Source organism: Amblyomma maculatum, chromosome 1, assembly GCF_055883805.1.
Source record: "Amblyomma maculatum isolate TAMU_Amacu chromosome 1, ASM5588380v1, whole genome shotgun sequence".
Classification (NCBI taxonomy): Eukaryota; Metazoa; Arthropoda; class Arachnida; order Ixodida; family Ixodidae; genus Amblyomma; species Amblyomma maculatum.
The window spans coordinates 249,043,862-249,060,236 of NC_139344.1; positions in this window are offsets into that span (position 1 = coordinate 249,043,862).

The window sequence follows — 16,375 nt, forward strand, 5'->3', positions numbered from 1 at the left end:
ATGCCTCCATGCGAATCACCTTAGGTCACGGCCGGTCTCGAGGGAGAGCGCGATTCCCTTAGCGCGCTCTTAGTGAAAATTCTTAAAGATAACAGGAGTAGAGTTAAGGGGAGACCGGAGTCTCAGAACGGTCGAAAATGGTCAAAAATCGATTTTGAGAAACACTCATTTTCGGAATGTTTATCCTCTCGAGCGCCTGCACTCAAATTATTAAAGCTCAATTTGGTCTGGAAATGCGATAAAATCGGCCTTCAAAACGTCCCGGCAGCCACAAAATGACCCTCGAAAAGAGAAATTGTGTTCAAAATTTCTGTGCGCGCGCGCAGCGAGCGTTGCAGCCGGCGATCGTCGCCATCTTGGGCTTGGTTTAAAGGTGCTTCCTTAGTGCGCTATCTCAAAATGGCTTCGCTCAAGTAGACTGGATGCGCGCGCCAGTTTTCCAAATGCCGTTTATGGTCTCTGATTAGCGCTTACACGGCGCGCTTGAAAGCGCGCCGTTCCGTGTCTCCCATTGACTGACATAATCGGCTCGTCTTTTTTTTTTTTTTTTTTTTTTTTTTTTTTTTTTTTTTACTGTTTTGAGTTTGCTGCCGCTTCATGCGCGTCTCCGTTTGCGCTCGTGTTGCTCGGTGCAACGTTTTGTGCAGTTTTTTCTTGCGGTCCAGATGCCAGAAAACAGTAGATTGTAACCGTGCACGCAATGAGCCTTTGGAAGCCGGCCACAAGCGTGCCGTGGGAAATCGAGTTACGGCAGGTGCCAGACTTGGTAGATGTGCAGAGAACATAACCACGCTGCCCGATGACGACACCGCGGGTTCAAATTACAACGCGAATTGCATCCCGGATCACGATACACTGAGTTTATGCCGCTGCTGCGTACGACTCTACGGCGGAAGTCCGCTCTGTCGGGAAAGTCTGCAATCCATCGCAAGCTTCACCTCAGCGTTAGTGCGGAATGTGATGCTGGCACCGAATTAATGCAATTTTATCACGCACACGAAGTGTGGAATCTGAGGCGAGATCATGAAGACGTGAGATGTCACAACGGACCTCAGCTCGCCGACCTGCTTTTTCTCGCGTACTACTCTTACGCAGTGTTTCCGCATATTTTATTGAGTACCCAACTCACATGCGTACTGGTTTTTCTATTGTAGCAGCTCAGCCATGCTCTGGCGTCAAAATAATACATCGCGCCTCGCCTTGTGGCGCGGTGGGGGCCGCGCGCTCAGCATACACAAAAGAATTCTGCAGGAATAACACACTTCAGCTTAAAATCAAAATGCACTGCAGAATATATTGTGCCATTTTCCCGACTTGCCGAATTTTCTTACGGTATTCCTGGTATTTCCCTGATTTTTCCCAGTATATGAAATTTCCCTGACAATTCCTGGTTTTCCCGGTTGCGAGACACCCTACAAGAGTGTCTGTGACGAGTCTGTCAACCAATTCCCTTTGCACTCTAGACACCGGCACCGAAAGATATTGCTGCTAGTGCCCCCTGGATACCTTGAATTGAGGTCGAAGCCTTTCCCATCGTCTTATAGCAATGAAACTGCTAAGAAGGCATATTGTACTTCTCATGCTAGGCGACGGCTAAATAAGCAGCAACAAGGTCATCCCACGACGCTCTTGAACAGGCACCCTCGATGCAAGTTCGTCTGTTGACCCTCGTCTTTTAGACTAAATCCGGATCTTTAAAAACGGCTAATACACCCGGCGTTCAAGATATTCAGGCCAAAAAGAAAGCCGCAAAATTCGGTGCACGGTATTCGAGGAAAAACAAGCAAGCTTTCAAACATGGGCTCCCTAGGTGAAATCAATGATTTAAGATAAAAGCAGCTGCATTCCCGGCATCATGATGCACGCTTACGAGACAGTTATTTGTGAAATACAGTGCGGAAGAACTTGGGTTTAGTTAGCGATTTGTAGTGGGAAGTTTGCATGCCTGACTCTAGGTGCGACGGGACATGGCATGCCTCTGGAACCTCACATTGAGAAACTCACATTGAATGCCATAATAAAAGAGTGAATTGTGGTCCTTACCAGTTGCACCTCCATGTTGACTGCAGCGCCCACAGACTGGGGTTCTAAGGGAAAAGAATGACGAGTGGTGCAAACAAGATGAGCAATTTAAATATCTCATAAGCAAAGCTAGAAGTGTCTATAGGCCTAAGGTTTCAGCAGCAAGGAACGAGAAAGGTTACACGGATCTAGGCCAGAATGAAACAGCCAGCCGTGGCTTTACGTGCCAGCCGCCATCTTTATTTTCTTCTTCCAACGATCGTGCACTGGCCGTGCCCTTGGAGCAGCCAGAGGAAGGTGCCCCATGTCCTTATCCAACTCCTGTCAGCCTCAGCATGCTACAATTTTGAGCAGTAGCAGTGTGTGAATGTGGCAGTGGCCGGTGTAACAGAGGACACATTGTTGCCCATTAATTTAGGTTGGAAAAGAGATTTGCCCTCTGAGGTTTTGTTCTCCAATTAAATTAAAGCTTAAAGGGGTCTAGACAGCTAAGAACTGAGTATAAACTGATTGCATTTCACTCATCACAAGTTAAATTTAAATCCTCAAAATTTGAGCTCATTCGGTGCAGTAGATAGTTTCAAAATTATTTTTTATTAATAATATCGAAATCAGCCTTCTCGTCTGGCAACTATTGACGTCAAAACGAGATATCCCCATATTACACCCATATCATCTGCTATTCACGGTTCATACTTAACCAGCCAAAGGACGAGACACAGGAAAGAGGAGGACAGGACAAGGCTGCCTTGTCCTGTCCTCTTCATTCCTATGTCTCGTCCTTTGGCTGGATGAACCCCTACCAACGTGCCCAGTTGTCAACCTTGCTACTCACGGTGTCGGCTGCACTCTTGCATGCACGCTATGGATGGTGGTCACCGAGCTTTTTTTTTCTTTAGCAAAAATATTTTATTCACATATTATCTTTTCTTTGAGAAGCCTTCACTATAATACGCGACTAGTGATCTTCGGAGTTGTTTTTGGCTTCGTCTAGAGATGCCGAGGAGGCCGAAATCAACGGGCTCATGCTGTATAGTTTAAGGCATACAATCAAGATATTATTCTTACGTAATGAAAGTTAGCTTGCTTTAGTAACAAACGGTCCTGCATATAAAAAGGCACTTGTCCAACGTTTCCTTCCACCGTGTACATGTGCCACGAAAGTGGGGAGGGGATACCGTTATGTTCCTGATTGTTGAGCTAGCTACTGCCGTTGCTCTTTCAGTTAAGAAACTAAGAGTAAATCTCAAACAAGCATCCTTGATGCGAAAGCATACATTTCGACGTTAGAGGAGCAGACAAAACTTTAGAACGAAGCGGTACCTCTTGACTTGCTGATATGAGCTTTTCAGTGCAGTCCACTTATAACGATACCAGATATAGCGATATATCGCTTATAACGATCAAATTCTTGAGATTTATCATTTTTCCCATTGCACTTACATAAAAATAAACCTGTTATAATGATCCATTATCGGCGGTACATCGGATACAACGATAGCTTTATCGCCGTCCGGTAGGTTTTTACCACGAAGATTTGACTGAATGTTTAATAAAAGATAAAATATTAAGAAGACAATGACGTGGACTTGACATATGCTGCAAAAAACGAAAGGAAATGAGCACAATTATCATTGCAATCGCAGCCGCGCAAAGGGTGCGTCTACTGGAGCTGCGGCCGTATCGTCATCACCGATTCTGCGTCTGTGGAAGATGGCGGCGACCACATTGACGGATGGCACAATAGAGAGTTTTAGCTTACCGTGATCCGCGATCCGCTACTGGGATCCGCCACCGCGCGTTCCACTGCGCATGCCTAGACCCCCCTTGACGCCGACAGATGGCGCCACATACTGGATGTCGGTAGATGTCGGCACACAGACCTGCCGCGTCGGGACCAATCAGCTTGACCGCCCCGCCCACGCGCGGTAGAGAGCCACGGTGGCGGATCGCGGATCACGGTAAGCTAAATCTCTCTAATAGCTCTCGACATGAAACAGCAGATTCATCAGGATTTTTGGCAGGGTTTCAAGGTTGGAAGCCTCATAGAAGAATACGGACATTCGCACTCTATGATTTTAACGATCATCAAGGCTGGGGATGTCCTCCAATTTATCCACTCGATAATCGGTTTCGTGTGCACAAAAGGGACTGCCGCCAGCGTAACGCTACTGAAGGCGATGCTCACAGAGATTGTCAAGCTCCAGCTGCTGCTTAAGCGAGCGCGAATTTCCGACTTATGTTATGGCTATTAATGTATACTGTAATAAAATGTTTGGTGCTCTTTACGATGATTAGCATTGTTCAGCCCGATTTACTCATCACTAGTAAGTAGGTAAGTCTACATGCATGGGAGAATATGTGGATGTGCTTTATCTCGTTTCTCTTTTTTTTCTCGCTGGTCCAGATATAAGAATAATGGTTATAACAATTGGATTTTCAGGTTTACTCAATATTGTTATAAGTGGACTGCACTGTAGTCAGACTTAATTATTTAAAGCATTTTTGCAAAACTATGTTCCGGCCACGGCTAGCGCGCACGAAGCCGTGTGCCGCCGCCACTTCAGTCCCGCCATCACAACACCTAATTGCTCTTCACTGCATGCCCGCATCGAACAATATCCACTCAGTCGCCGCCGCCGTTTCTGTCTCACCTCCCCCGAAGGTGCGTGCGCGACTGCGACAGACGATTCAGAGCCTCACCTTGCATTTTTCTTGTGCTTCTCCAGCAAATTACTTGTGAATGCTTCAACGTAAGCATACACGATTCAGTGTGTGAATCCTAAACTGTCGCAGGAATGCGCCGATTTGCAGATTACGACTGCGCCCCCAACGTGTTTGTTTACATAGCTTTGCAATGACTGGATGTATGCTGCTCGTTCACACTGCATTAAATGCAAGCTGAGCTAGCAATACCAAAACAATCCACTTCTTTTTGCACCGGCTGCACCTTCATTTGTTAACAAACTACAAACTGCTGCGAGAAGCGCCGTGGATGCTACGTCCCCTGCCTGCGCCAGGTATACATACAAGCAGCGCCGACAGTCGCTGCTGGCTGCGCTCGCTAGAAAGGGTCACATATGCTCAATGTGCACTCACTTTGTGATGTAAGCAGTCATCGATTTGGGGTCGCTACTGCCAGAACTACACTCGATGGCCAAATGCAACCGTGAAAGCTTGTGAATACGCACTCCGTAATCACCAAAGCTCTGGATCCGAACCCCGCATACTCGGCTAGGCCTACTCGGTTGCTGAATGGGCCGGCAGTTTGGTGCCGACTAACATTTCTGGCCAGGGTCATTGCTGATGACAAGGGGGAACATATTGGGTGCGAGGACATACCGTGGCGCCACCTCTCTGAAGCGCCCGCGTGACGAACTAAGTGGAATAACGCGTGTTGAATGGCTGCTGCAGGATGCTCTCCTAGGCAGTTCAGTTGCGCTTAACATTACATTCATTTATTTAATACACACCTCAGTCTGGGCATGTATAAGCTTATTTTGGGGTATTAGACCCATTCATTCGACAAGAAAGCACTTCACCGAATCTGAGTTATCGAAGTTGGCGAGCTTTACATACGACGATGCGCACCGACTGCAGCATTGCTGCTGTTATGAAAAAAAGAAAGAAAAACTGAAGCCGCCACTGAACAGGTAATAGGATTCCTCTGCACAATCAGAGGACTGTCAGGAGCCTGACAGAGGCTGAGCACCTTCACATAGCGCCGGTGGAAGCGGCATTATCCGCCTGTTCCCTTGAACCAGAGAAATTTGTGGGGATGACATGGATTAATTTTTTAACAAGTGCGAAGACATGCCTTCCACGCAGCGAATTCTTGCGCAGTGAATACCGTCATTGGCACTCTTGGTTAGAGCGGATATTTGTTTTCCCCACGCACAGTAGCTTTTCTTTTTCTTCTTTTTTTTTTACGTACACCTCGACTCGATCAGCACATCACAAAATGCATGAAATGCTCTCTCTTTTGTTTTTTCCCGGACTGTCATTTGAAACTATTACAGCACTGGGGACGCTACCTGAGACAACTCGCCATTCATACGGCTGCCCGAGGCGGCAGAATCTTCTAGTTCATTTCAGTGAAACTTCCGTGTCAACGCATTCATTATAATAATTTGAGACCTTCTGGCTTTCGCATGATCCTTCCTTTCTTTGGAAGTGTGCTGCTCCATGAAGAAGCCATCGTCTTTTCCATCCTTCCAGGAAAATATCATTAGCTTCAGAAGTGACAGTGCAAATTAAAATGCGCGCGCCGTTTCTTCTGCAGTTCACAGAACTATTTAGCACCAACTCCATGAACGAAATCTTGCTCGCTGAAATGTGTGGTTTCACTCCCCTTTTCCTCCCTTCCCTTACGGCGCGGTTCAAGTGTCGACGCAGCTGCGGCTCAAGGTCAAGCACGGCGTCCGCCGGGAATACGTGAAGGCACGAAACCTGGCCCAGTTTTGCTTACGCAATAAAACAAAAATTAACGTAAGGGGAAGAAGGATAACATCCGGTAAGTTTTGCGGCAACAACACATTCTTAAAATCGGGAACAAACTGCTGTATACTGTACCATAGTGTATATATTTCTTTTATTTTTACCTACCCTTTTCTTTCTCCCTATCGTTCACCTCTGATTTCTCTACCTCTTCCTCGCTATCCCTTTATTTCCGCCGCCCCAGTTCAGGTGCTTCAGATATCAGATAGCAGATACCAGGGCTGGCAAAAATCTTTTCTTTCCTTTTGTATATACAATAAATAACCACCACCACCTACTAGCGAAAGCACTTCAGACAGGTAATACGGGGTCATCGCATGCACGAGGGAATAAAAAAAAAAAAAACACACACAACAAAACCGCTGACGACTGTCAGATTCCGAGCTTTTCACGTTTACAACAAATATTACGCAAACAAGAAAACTGTGACGTGAAATAAGAGCAAGACCTGCAATGTGCTCCGATCGGCGCAAAATAGCTGGGTACAGAAAGTTAAAACAAAGTAGCTAGTGTGCGATGACTGTAAAACATAACTTCAGTACCAAAACGTGCTTCGGACACCACGTCGGGAACGGCAAATGGCAGCTTCAGCTTACCAGAGTAACAACTGCACAGCCTGAGGTCGCGTTTGAAAAAGTAGATTATCATTGTCCTTTCCGCTCAGCCAAAAATGGCGTCACGAATCAAGCAGGCCAAGACTATACCAAGCCCGCCAATACTGCCCATGCCAACACTGTGACATGTTGCGAGTTGCGCTGGTTGCGCGTCCGTGCCGCCACAGTCGGAACGATTGCGGCGAACCTGGTATCAGCAAAAAACGCAGCTGAAGTTAAGACTAATTAAAATAAAATTACTTGACCACAACAGACATTAAAAACGTGCTCTTGCATTGAGCAGTAACCATCAACAACTATTAAAAAAAGACATTTCAAAAAAAGTTTAGTGCACATGACACATTGCGGCCGCGGCCTACCGCGGCCGCGCATACAGCGCCGCCGCACTCATCAGCAGACGACGGGCATGGAGGAAGAAAAAAACTCCTCCGTGACGAGCCATGTAACCGCGGTGACTGCGGCCGCGGAAGCGAAAGCAGATCTATACTGTTTCTGTGGTTTGTGGGGTTTATCGTCCCAAAGCAACTCAGGCTATGAGAGACGCCGTAGTGAAGGACTCCAGAAATTTCGACCACCTGTGGTTCTTTAACGTGCACTTACATCGCACAGCACACGGGCGCCTTGCTTTTCGCCTCCATCGAAAAGCGGCCGTTTCAACTGGCGCAATGTCGCACATGTATTGTTGTGCAAAGTGGTGCAGCACATCCGGCAAGAGCGGAGAGCACTTCAGTGTTCCTGCAATTCACTTAGTTAAAAACTTTTGGCGACGTTTGCTGCGTCCCGTTACGATTTGAAACTGCTGGAGGCACACAACGATTTTCATTTCCCGTGTTGCGTTTTCCTGCAACGACATTTATTTTGAAAGTTAGCCTAAATAATAGAGAAGTTGTCGCATGGAGGCGGCTACAAATTAATACGTTCATGAACCCGGTCTGGGCGTTTCACACGCTACCAGACCTTAGGAACAATGATCTGTGCAAATACTGTGGGGCGAGAGGGACCCTCGACCACATCAATCTCTAGGGATAGGACAAAATATTACTATAGTAGAGCAGCCTGGGACACCCTGCTGCGAAGCGCGGACCCTGTGATCCAGCACCGCACCGTCCATCTGGCGGAAGAGGCCGCAACAAGCCAAGGGATACCTGCCAGTCTCTAATCCGCGGGCGCACGACTCCCCGTCTTCCCCGGCACGCGTGCATGGGAAAGAGGACGCCCACTTCCGATGGAAATAAAAGTTGTGCAACCAACCAACCATCTAAAATTGCCACAAAAATCCCTAGATTGTGGGGAAAAAACTTTTTACGAAGTGTCTAAAGGTACGTCCGACGTACCCATTCGATTCTCGTAAAGATACGGCGGACGTCGATATACAGGCTCATGGCTATATGCACGTCAAACGGTGGCCGCATTCCGCTTGCTACGCGTGAATGAATCTTATCCTCTATATTAGCTAGCCGCGACTCTCAATGAGGTGCTACGAAGAGTTCATCCGTTCTAACATAGATCACGGTCTTCACTCAGGATTGTGTACGGCAAGCATCGCTGTCACGCACATAGCTGCAGGCGACGCGACGTACTGCACCAACTCCACCAGCTGGCATCGAGATACGCACATTCACGAGCAGCTTTTGCTTCGCACTAAACTATTACCTCAATCTGCCCGTAATGTAGGCGAGCTACTTCTAGCATTTACGCTGTCTTAGGTCTTGCATCGACCTCCGAAGATCTAGCGCTGACACAACACACATACCTCGCCGTGCAGAACATTCGGCTGTCCAAAGTATGTATATACGCATACGCTGCATGTGAAATAGTATTATGCTCGTTCCTCACATGCAGACAGAGGAAACAGGATGTTTCTAGTTAAATTCTTCATTTAAATTCTACCTCAGAGCCGTGGCAGAAGACATGCCGAATCTACTAAAGGCCTATGCAGCTACTGCGGCGAGCTGCACATCGACTCTTCGAGGCGAAGACCTACTGCACCGCAATACATGAATGCACAACCGGAAAGCCGGAAGCGCGAATGCTCCGAATTCCCTACGAACAGCAATGTTCTTTGGTATTTAGGGGAAGACTAGACTAAAGTGCTCAGCCTGCATCTTTTTCTCGTCGTTGATTTTGCGTACATGTAGTTTAAACCCCCGCATGCTCGAGGTTAGCGTGACCCGACTGAACGGCCGCGCAGCTTTTGAAACGAGCGGGAGATATGCATGCGTCGCCGGACTTACTGGTACGCGATAGAAAATGCGCGCTGCACATTTCGTTGCAGAAGCTGACTCTTGGAATTTTGCAGAGTGTGCTATGCAAGTGATCGCTGCTATAACCACGCATCCATGTTCTCACGGCTGGCCTACCCCGAGGCGCATAAATGTTCAACCGTTGACGTATCAATGATCGAAGAGAGGACGGATTTTCATAATATTGGGCGCGAAATCGATAGCTACCAGTGCTCAGTGTTAAGTTCTGCCTTGACCATGCACAATTCAGTGTTTCAGGTGTGGGCAGTAGCTATAAGTTTGAACAGTTAGCCTTTCAAGTCAGCGGCACCAGTGATGGACCGGCGGAGCGATTTTCCACGCTACACCGCTGTCTCGCTAGAAAGCCTACCTAGGCGGCGTTTGACATTCAGCTGCTTTTTGTGGGCCTCGTAATTGAAAGCAACGCCTTCAGAAACGCGTTGAATGTTCAAAAATGTTTTCAATTTAACAGTTTCACTCCAGGCTGTCAAAGCAGGCGGACGCTGATAAAGCAGTTGAGCACTCCAGTCGAAACCAAACATCTGCGTGTCTTTAGAGATCTGTAGAATCGCCTTCAGTTTTTAAAATTATTAGAATAGGTCCCAATCGCTGGGACATAGACCCTCATGACAGCGCTGTCACGTGAATAAGGACCACACCAGACCGAAAGCTTGTCTCATATACCATAGCTAACCAAGGTATACCTTACAGTGTTGTGTTGATTATTATGGTGCATAAGCGACTAATGCTGCCATGCACCAAGAACAAGGTTTAATGTATTTATTTTGTGTGTAATCACTAAAATGTTCTTTAGGATGTAACTTGTTTTGGAACATTTTTGGAAACCAAAAATGCAGGAAATTTGCACGTCTCTCCTAGGATCATGCTGGGATGGAAAGAGAGCTGTTGCAAAATTGTACAAAATGTTTTCCTCTTATTTTCTCGAGTCTGATACACATGTAAGATATGGTTTATTGTCAGTTTATCTCCACACTCCTTGTATATTGGTTTGTCCTCTTTCATAAGTATGAAGCTGTGTGTCAGGTGTTGGTGTGTCTTTTGTGAAGATGACCTAAAATGTCCTCCATGATATGTTTTTGATGACTGCATGATTTCCATTCCTCGATGACAGGTTTGACAAAGTGTAGTTTGTTGTTTATTTTGATGTTTCAAAATTCCTGCCATTTCATTCTCAATTTTCTTTGTACAAGCTTCTTGGTATCTTCATGCAGCATATTCACCCTCTATAATTTAGCATTACGGCAAGTAACCTGGTTATTTCCTTTCATCACCTTTCAAGACAGGTGACCCGATTTCATAAAGTGCAGGGTTTCTGACGACAGGAACTCTTTGGAAGTCAGAAATAAATGAGATCCACAATCATGAGCTATCTAAGGTATGCATATACATGTCCATCGCTCAGAGGAATGGTGTCAGTACGCTGTTAGAGCAGGTCTTGTAACGACAACCATTGTCTGAGGTGGTCCTTTAATGGGCATTGAAGTGCCATTAACTGCGGACACTGACAGAACTCTTGATCATGTTATGTGATGATGACATCCTTGCATGCATATAGGTATACAGTTCAGAATCTGCAGTGCACCACTTGACCACTTGCCACCAGTTTGTGTGAAAATGTATTTTTCATGCATGCTAACCAGTATTTAACAGATGGACCCTACCCTGTCATCATCATCATCATCATCATCATGAGCCTGATTATACCCACTGCAGGGCGAAGGCCTCTCCCATATTTCTCCACCTAACCCGGTTCTGTGCTAGCTGCATCCACTTGACCCCTGCGAACTTCTTAATCTCATCCGCCCACCTAACTTTCTGCCGCCCCCTGCTACGCTTTCCTTCCCTTGGAATCCAGTTTGTTACCCTCAGCGACCATCGGTTATCCTCTCTTCGCACTACATGTCCTGCCCATGTCCATTTCTTCTTCTTAATTTCCACTAGAATGTCGGTAACTTGAGTTATTTCTCTGACCCAATCTGCACGCTTCCTATCTCTTAATGTTACCCCTACCATTTTTCGTTCCATAGCCCTCTGGGTTGTCCTCAACTTAAGTAGAACTTGGTTAGCCTCCACGTTTCAGCCCCATAGGTGAGTACAGGCAAGACGCACTGTTGTATACTTTCCTCTTGAGCGATACCGGTAAGCTGCTAGTCATAATCTGCGAGTGCTTGCCAAATACGCTCCATCCCAATCTTATTCTTCTTGTTATTTCCTTTTTATGGTCTGGATCTGCGGTTACTACCTGTCAGAAGTAGACATATTCGCCTACTACTTCCAGTATTTCGCTACCTAATGTAAACTGCTGTTCCTTCCCGAGGCTGTTGAACATTACCTTAGTCTTCTGCATATTGATTTTCAAGCCTACCTTTCTACTTTTTCTGTCTAGGTCATCAATCATTATTTGCAGTTCATGCAGATGGACCCTGTGCACAAGCCAAAAGTGGCACGAGCCAAATGTCACTAGGCCACATGACATGGCAGGAGCTGTTAACTCGAGCTTACAAAGTTATATTTGAAATATGTTCTGGGACGTTTCAGCTCCGATTAAGAAAGGTTACTCCTAGGCCATGGAGGCATGTTTGTACAGTTTGGTTAACGTGAGGCTTACAGAGGTCTATGCCAGGTTGTCTATCACATAACAGGGCAGCCTACGACTGTATGCTAATGAGTATGTCTGAGATAACAGAGACATAAATTAAGGAATTAGTAATTAAGTTTATAGCAAAGGGCATATAAATTAACGAGAATCCACAGTGGGATCTGTACAATAAAGCCATTAACGCTGGCGCATCATACCCTTACAGGTGGAGATTAGGAGTCTCCCTAATTTTTTGTCTGCTCAAGAATTGTCATTTTCTTCGTTCTTCCAGGTGAGGAAGATGTGAAAATGATAGCATCGAGAATGCCAGAGACCATCGTTAACAAGGATGCTGATCCCAACAGCGTAAAAAGAAATTTCAGAAAAGATGGGTGACTAGTAATGCTGGCAACAGTTGAAGCTAAGTGGAAAGGCATGAAATTGAAACGCAACGCATGCAGAGATATGTTGCGAGACGACCAGTCTGTGGTGTGAGACATCTGTCTCCATTACTTTCATCAATAAATTGGCCAAAGCAGATGGGGCTTGTGGTTTTGTGATAAGTGCAGTGTAGTAGCATAGATGCAACCTAGCCCATTAACAACTGGAATGCAGTAAGTGCATTGTTTTGTTTTTGTAAGATATTCATGGTTTCCATGCAAACATTGACAAATTTCTTCCTAGAGAATGTTTGCTGAAATGTGAATATAATGTGCAATAAAACTAGTGTTGTCTTGCTATTTACTTTTCCTTGTATAGATTAGTTCTGTGAAGGAAACCACAGTCTAGAAGGAAATGTAATGGCATGCATTTTGTTACTTGACCCCGTTGTGCTGGCTCAGTAGTTAGAGTGCTTGGCTGCTGAACCCATAGATGCAGATTTGATTCCAGCCACAGCAGGGGCATTTCAGTAGAGGTGGAACAATAGGCCGTCATGCACCGTACGGTGTCAGTGCATGTAAAAGAACCCCAGGTGGTCGAAATTATACCGGAGCCCTCAACTATTGTGTTCCTCATAACCGTAGTTGTTTTGGGATGCTAAACCAGATATCATATATCACATCATACTCTGAGTAAGACGCTATTCATGGTCAGTTAATCATACACAAAATGAACAATTTGTTTCTGCATGGTACAGCAGCTGTTGTACAATTTTATTTTAGCCTTCATGCAGAATATCACACTGGCTCCACATGGCCTTCTGTCGACCCTTGATATGTGTCACAATCACACACCCGAGTATGTATTTGTCTAATGGCACCTATACATGCATGGAGGGGACTGTTACTTTCCATTTGTCAGAACTGGAATGCATGATCCACATCATTCCTGTAATTCAACTGCCTGCTATTTGAACTGTCCAACATTGATGGAAGTTTCAAAGAACTGCAATTAGCAAATTAATCCAAGCAGGAAACCATGCCAAGGACTGCTTCGGTTTCATCTTCAACAACTGTTTGAAAACAAAAATTAGCCAAATGTTGCACAACATAGATGAGAGGTTACAAAATCTAAAAAACAACGCATCCTACCTGTGGCATGTAGGGTTTCACATCCTAAAGTGACATATGTAGCTATGAAGAATACTGTAGTGGAGAGCTCCAGAATAATTTGACTGCCCGGGCTTTGTACTTTGTATTGACATCTCGCAGGAAACAGATGCATCTGCATTTCACCTGCAGCAAAGTGCGACTGCCATCACTGGCATTAAACATTACGACCTTGGGGCAAGTAGCCGAATGTGCCGCTGAGATGTCGCAGTGTGTACGTACATGCTATACACGTCAACCTTTCCAGCATTAAAGCTATGGCAGATATTCATGTTCAGCTTTGGACTGACAAGTTTAAAAGTGTACCATTTGTGTTTGTCTAGCATGAAAAACAAAGGAAACTAAGGAAAAACGAAAACAAAATGAGCATAATATATTGAAAAAGCACTATCATTAACACATAAAGCATATTTGTTCCTTTATTAATGATAAAGTGGCCTTCACAAAGCCTGTACATTTAGGAAGGTGCTGTGCCAGGCAGCTATTTTACAGAAACCCGAACCATTTCACTCGTAGTAATGCGCATCTCGGCGGTGTGGGCTGGGCACTTATTTTATGCGAAGCATATTAACGTAGGTTTCGGGCCTTCGCGCGACGCCCGGCGGTGGCCACCATTGACCCTGAAGTGGGGTCACATGACGTCACACCGGCTGCAGATGGGGCCTTATATCGCGCCGTCGGTGGCCACCATTGACCTTGAAATGAGATCACATGATGTGATGTCACGTGATGACGTCACACCGACGTCACGTGATGACGTCACACCGGCTGGAGATGGGGCCTCATATCGCGCCTCCGACGTCGCCCGGCGGAGGCCTCCACGCTTCAGTTCGCGCCGTCGCGCGCGACGCGGCGGCGGCGCCACCATCACTGCATCACGTGATATGTGACGTCACGCCAGGGATGAAGCGGCGCGCGGGAGAATTTTTTTGCAGGTCGACGATGCGCAATCACGTGACACATGGGTGACGTAGCCTACACGTCACGTACGCGTATCTCGCGGAGTCTTTTTCTTTTTTTTTTTTCCTTGTAAGAGGAAGCGCTCGCGGCGGTTTTGTTGAGGGGCTTTGTCCACGCCATGGCTCCTCCTCCAACACAGTCTTCTCCCCTCCCCCATGGCTTCAAGCAGTAAACAGAAGTTTCCTCCCCCGGGGGAATGAGTGAGCGCAGATTTTGTGCGTTCGCAGTCTTTTGCTTTCGTTCTCTTTCTTCCGGTGGTCTGGCGGGGTTAGAGCTGGTATTCGAAGCGACGCAGGGACTTCCGAGTCGCCAGTCTGCTTCTTCGCAGCGCGCTGCAGGGATTGAGATTGCTTCCTCACTACAATGAAGACGTGCAAGAGTACTGACCTTATGCGGGGCCTCAAATATATTGAGTACCTGCGCATCAGTTATTTGCACACACACGCGCCCACACACACGCAGCTTTTTAGTGGCAAAAAGCAAATACCTTTACAGCATCTTGCGGCGCGTAAACGTTGATGTTTGGAATTAAGCTGTGAAATTATACAAGATGTTACTTAGCTTACGGATACGTCACTACATTATATATATATAGTTGTATGTACATAATTGAGGCGTAACTTTTAAGGTGCAAAAGCGGCTGATTGAGCCAGGTAAACGACAGCAAACAGCAAATCTTCAGCACTCCCTCCGCTGCCTCTCAAGCCAAACCAGCCCATACCTCACAGCTAGCGAAAAAGAAAAAAGGAAGCAAGCGTGCATACTGCTTTACCGAGGGCAGCTCCAAGCCGTCACTCGTTTGAAACCACGCTGTCTACGTTGTCTAGCCTGCCCGCCCCTAAAGCCCCTTTATTGAGGGGCTTTACCCGCCCCTCCTTTCAACCTCTCCCTACTAATAGGAAAAAAAAAATACAGAAGAAAGCGTGCGGACGGCTAGCTGCTCTCCCTCCTCCAGCTCGAAGCCGCGCTCCGACGGCGAAGCGCTTTTCTCGCTGCCCCAGTAGAATAAAAAAACAACAAAAAAAAAAAAAAACGTCGACAGGACACGCAGAAGTGACGTAGTAGCTCTACGTCACTTTTGTGTCACGTGATTGCGCGTTCACGACCGGCAAAAATACCTCCCGCGGCGCGCGCCCGCCGTCATGTCAGCAGTGTTGCCAATTTAGCGGTTTTCCGGCTAAATTTAGCGGGTTTTTACATTATTTAGCGGGCAAAAGTCTTGTACTGCGGGAGGCGGAATTTTTAGCGGTTTTTAAGCCTTTCTGGCGATTTTTTGGTGGTTTTTGGTAGTTCTATAGATTTTATTTCTGAACCGTAAACGTGTCTTAAGATTCTAGTCGCGTCTGCGAGAAAACGTCACCATGTGAGCGCATGACGTCGGTGGGATGCCGCTATGCTACAGTGCGGAACATTGGAACACACCATGACTCGATTTCTGCGGCACTTTTGAGCCTAATCCTCGCACCTGCAGGGTAAATGCTGCTCAGACTACGAACTGCCACCAAATTTAGTTCGAAAGATCAGCACAATGGAGGCGTACGCTGCCAAAAGCGCAGGAAGCCCACCTGTACCTGGTACCAGCAGTACGAGTGGTCAGTCGCTTGCAGATGAAGCATCTTTCTGTGATTGTGCCTGCAGTCAGGCAGGAGCAGTGTCTAGTCAGTTACTTTCCATTTCAGAAATTTAAAAAAAAGAATAGTTTTTAGAACTTTAACGTATATTATCATGTATGCAGCCTCTAGTCGATAAATAATATATTCAACGGTGTTTAGTCGGAAAAGAAAAAGTGCGATCTTTCTTTTTATATTATTAGTTATATTTGTTTGCAAACTGAATAAAATGCTCAAAAATGAACTTTCTGGCACAAAAAAAAAAAATACATTTAGCGGT